This window comes from Lactuca sativa, chromosome 4 (assembly GCF_002870075.4).
Source record: "Lactuca sativa cultivar Salinas chromosome 4, Lsat_Salinas_v11, whole genome shotgun sequence".
NCBI lineage: Eukaryota > Viridiplantae > Streptophyta > Magnoliopsida > Asterales > Asteraceae > Lactuca > Lactuca sativa.
In genome coordinates, this window is record NC_056626.2 from 385,408,480 (window position 1) to 385,413,932 (window position 5,453).

The following is a 5,453-nucleotide window of genomic DNA, read 5'->3' on the forward strand; positions in this document are numbered from 1 at the left end:
GTCCATCCAATATCATACTTCCAACTGCTCACAAGCGACCAATCCTCAGCGAGCTTTGGATCGTCCTTTGATAGTCGTTTAATTATCTTAGTCAAAACTGATTCTTTTCCTTTTTCCCTCTAAATGCGTTAGACATTTGGAAAATTTTTGAATGATCAAATATTATAGCATTTGCAATCAATCCTATACCCGAAGCGTATGGGACACGATGCATAATGTCTTACATAAATATACGATACTTTATCAATCTTTTGCCATAATATTTTATGTGTCACGTTTTCAGAATTCGAACTATGAAGAGGGGTGCCATAATCATAATCGAAATTTGAGAACGCACTATGTATCCTTGACTAAATTTATTAACATTGCACAGCCTAAGCCTTTAGATTTGAAATGAAGCATAATATTCTCTCCCTTAATTATAGTAAAACAACTTTTCAACCCTTACGACTTTGCAAACTATAACTCTTGTTTTCTATAATTAATATTGCTAACTTGCAATACTTTTCATAATAATCATACAAGCACAACATTTATGCTCCCACTATGATGATTATTATCACATAAGCATAGCTATTATGCTCCCACTAGCTTTGACATGTATTCAGAAACAGCTTAACTTCCAGAAAAGAATTCCTATTGAATTTCTTAAGTTCATATTTCTAATGCTTTGATAATCCTTTATGTAAGCTTCTCAAACTTATACACCTTTGCCTTAGATAGTTCATATGTGTGTCTAAACAATTCAGACTAATTGCCAAATCTCACAATTCGAATCATGGAAAGGGATACCGTAACCATAATCAGATTTGAGAATACAATTTTCACAATCACTATCGTCTTAAAATCTCTCTTAGTGAAATCATTTCCTCATAGTCATTTTCACGAAGGAGGGAATCTTATGACACTTAGATTTTAATGGTGTATGTGTTCCTATCCATGCGAATTTGTCAAAACAATTGTTTGCAACAAATCCAAACTCATATGGACCAAACTTTCTCAATCTTGATTTCTTGCCTTATGGCAACACGAGTGCCCACCATGTCTTCCAAGTAGTTAAGCAGCTCACCCTTTCCTATCAATGTACTTTCCATCGATCATGGTGCTTTCCTTTTATGCGTTCAAATGAGAACTCATAGAACTCATATGCATAATCGGAATGGAACATAAACAAAATAGCATCAACACGATGGGTTATAAACCTCAAGTCGTGTGCTAGTGATGATCGATAAGGTTTATTCTTCATTTGTTCTTGAAACCTTTCAAGACTAATAAGACTCCCACTAACTCCTTGACATATAAGATTCTTTTATCAAGAAACATTTCATGACAAACAAATATTCAAGAGTTAGTGCATTTTTATCAAGACAAAACACTTCACAAATTGGTCCTAGTTGGTCTTTGTCTTATCCAAGACATCACAACTTACCAATTCCAAATGTGCAAGAATAAGAAAACCATTTTCCAAATTCTACATTTGATGAATGTTATAAACCTTCTTAAGACTTGTTACTCAATGTCACAATCTTAACTCTAAGACTTGTTTTGGAACGAAGTATTATTGACTTCTTGATTTAACCATTTTTTTCAATTCTTGAATCCTTTTCTCAGACATACAATTGTCAATTGAGATTTGGTTCTTAATCATCAAGACTTATCATAAAACATAATAAAAGTTACTCTTCGTTCTTCTTAGAATAGAGAAACTTTTATCTTTCTGCCTACTTGATTCTTCTTATTCGTTCTGCTAGTGATTGAAACTCTTTCAATCAATTCAGAATTATACTCAATCTTATAAGTATAACCATATTCACTAAACCTTTAGTAAATCATGACGAATATCTTTGTTACTCTTGTGGTGGACTTGATCAACACACAACTTTGTGTATTCGATCTCTTAGTCCCTCACTTGACACTTTGTCAATGAATTAGTCTAATTTCCAAATATGAAATTTCTCATTGATCATGCAACCAAGTTGCATGATTCCAAGTTTCTGTCCAATTGAAACTTGGGCGATGAGAAACTCTCCATATTTGGTAAATTCTCGACATTTCCACAAATAACATAATTAAGAATTAAATCCATTATTGCATTCAAACATCAATTTTTCATACACGCCATTGCAAGCATAAATAAATAATATAAAATCAAAATTTATTTTATTGCAGAAAAAAATTGTCCTTACAATGCAATTCATTGAAAAACTATGCTAATACATATTTCTTAGCAATCTTATTCTAACTCCAAGTAGTAGCTCAGGAATCTAATCTTCAAGTAATGCGATTGAAATCCATTTATTCACGATTAGATTCCGCTCACTTCTTCCCTTAAGCTTCCTCTCTTTTCTTCGATCCTACAAAATATCAATTGTAATCTTATCACATTATGTATTAAGAATCTAGAATAGGAACTTAAAAAGAGTTAGTTAATGTATTTTACCTAAAGCAGAGCCATACGTTTTGACTCTCCCATCTCTTAGATGTCTTAGGTAAATAGGGCAGCTTCGTCTCCAATGCCCATTCTCTTGGAAATAAAAGCAAATTGACTCTTTTGGAACAGCACATGGAACTACTTCAGACTTTGCCTTTCTCTTATGATCAAACTTTTCGATCATGGCATGCCTTTCGTTGTATTGCCTATATCCATAGAGGTCTGGAAGGCAGATTCACCAATCAACTTTGCTTTTCCAGTGCGCCGACCCATTGCTGATTCAGTAGCAATAAGCATGTAGGTGAGATCTATAAGGGTCACGTCGTGATTCATCATACAGTACTCTCTTACGAACTCACTATATAAGTTAGGAAGCGACTGAAGAACCCCTTTAAATAGGTCTCAAACCCTGGAAATTAGGGTTTCATTAAACAGTGTGGACTCGCCGAGTCCAGAGGCGAACCCGCGTGCAAAACCGCGATCCTACTCGGCGAGCTTAGACTCCAACTCGACGAGTCTCCTCACATCATTAAAAAATTAAAAGAATAAAAATAATACCTGGGAATCCGGGTGTTACAATTCTCCCCCACTAGAATTAGATTCGCCCTCGAATTCTCACTCTGCAAATAACTCCGAATGCTGCTCACGCATCTCACGCTCTGGCTCCCAAGTTAACTCTGACCCTTTCCGGTGCTACCATTGGACCTGCACCAGTGGCACCTCTTTATTCCTCAGGAACTTGATCTTCCGATCTCTGATCGCCACTGGTCTCTCAGCATAATTCAGGCTCGCATCCACCTGAATATCTTCTAGTGGCACTACTGCCGACTCGTCGGCTACGCACCTTCGCAACTACGACATGTGAAATGTGTCATGAATCTGACCCAACTCTGCTGGCAACTCCAAACGATAGGCTACCCTGCCTACGCTCGCGACCACCCTGAAAGGACCAATATACCGGGGCCCCAACTTGCCCCTCTTCCTGAATCGAATCACTCCTTTCCATGGAGAGACCTTCAGGAGCACAAAGTCGCCGACCTGAAACTCAAGCTCGGACCGGCGTCTGTCCGCATAACTTTTCTGACGACTCCGAGCGGTCAACAACCTCTGTTTGACCTACTGAATCTGCTCTGTCGTCTGAAGCACAATCTCGGTACTACCCATCACGCGCTGCCCTACTTCTCCCCAGCAGATAGGAGTCCGACACCTCCTCCCATACAACAGCTCAAAGGGCGGCATGCCAATGCTCGAATGATGGTTGTTGTTGTAAGAGAACTCCACCAAGGGCAAAAACGTGTCCCAACTTCCACCGAAATCCAACACACATGCTCGGAGCATGTCCTCGAGCATCTGAATCGTCCGCTCGCTCTGACCGTCGGTCTGGAGGTGGTACACAGTACTAAAATGCAGTTTCGTTCCCAATTCCTCATGAAACTTCTTCGAGAATCTGGAAGTGAAATGTACATCTCGATCTGAGACAATCAAAATCGGCACTCCATGTCGTGATACCACCTCTCTCACGTACATCTCCACCAACTTCTCCACGGAAGGGCTCTCAGTAATGGCCAGGAAATGAGCACTCTTTGTCAACCTATCCACAATCACCCATATTGCATCGAAACCCCTCGCGGTTCTTGGCAATTTGGTGATGAAGTCCATGGTAATCTGTTCCCATTTCCACTCGGGAATCTCTGATGGCTGCAACTTACCATGTGGACGCTGATGCTCGGCCTTAACCCTACGACAGGTCAACCATCTCTCTACAAACCATGCGACATCCCTCTTCATACAGGGTCACCAATAATCCTTTTTCAGGTCAAAAAACATCTTAGTGGCCCCGGGATATATCGAGAATTTCGATCGATGAGCCTCCTCCATCAAAATGGTACGCATCCCGCCCACGGACGGTACCCAAGTCCGACCCTGAAATGTCATATGCCCCCGGCTATCGGTAACGAACTCCAATACCAGCCCGACAACTTGTTACCTCTTCTGGCTCTCAGGCTGCACAGCCTCAACCTGGGCTCCTCAAATAGCATCCGAAACCGGGGTCATCACTGTCAATCTCAAACATACATCTCGCAATGGGGCGCTCTCCGCCCTACGGCTCAGTGCATCGGCTACTACATTAGCCTTGCCCGGGTGGTGCAGGATCTCACAATCATAATCCTTGACCACGTCCAACCACCTCCTTTGTCGCATATTCAATTTGGGCTGATCCATCAAATACTTCAAGATCTTGTGGTCCGTGTATATCGTACATCGAACCCCGTACAGGTAGTGTCGCCAGATCATGAGAGCGAACACTACCGCCCCCAGCTCCAAATCATGTGTGGGATATCTCGACTCATGAGGCTTAATCTGCCTTGATGCATACGCTATCACATTCCCTCTCTACATAAGCACCGCTCCCAATCTGGATATCGATGCGTCACAATAAACCACAAAATCCTCCATCCCTTCCGGAAGGGCTAACACTGGGGCTTCGCATAACTTCCTGCAAAGTCTCTCCAACGAGGTCTGCTACTCCAGACCCCAACAAAATGCAACAACCTTCCGGGTCAACCTAGTGAGGGGCACAACGATCTTGGAGAAATCCTTAATAAATCTCTGATAATAGCCGACCAATCCCAGAAAACTCCTGATCTCGGTGGGTGATCTCGGCACCTCCCACCTCATAACTGCCTTAATCTTGGCCGGGTCGACTAAAATCCCCTTCTGGTTAACGAGATGTCCCAAAAACTTGACCTCTCGTAACCAGAACTCACATTTGGAGAACTTGGCATAAAGCCTCTCCGATATCAAAACTCCGAGGATCTCCCTCAAATGCTCATCATGTTGCTCTCTGGATCTCGAATACACCAGAATGTCTTCGATGAACATGATCACCGAGCGATCGAACATTGGTCTGCACACCTGTTCATGAGATCCATGAACACCGCTGGTGCGTTGGTGAGTCCGAAAGGCATCACCACGAATTCGTAATGACCATAACGAGTCTGGAAGGTTGTCTTCTATACGT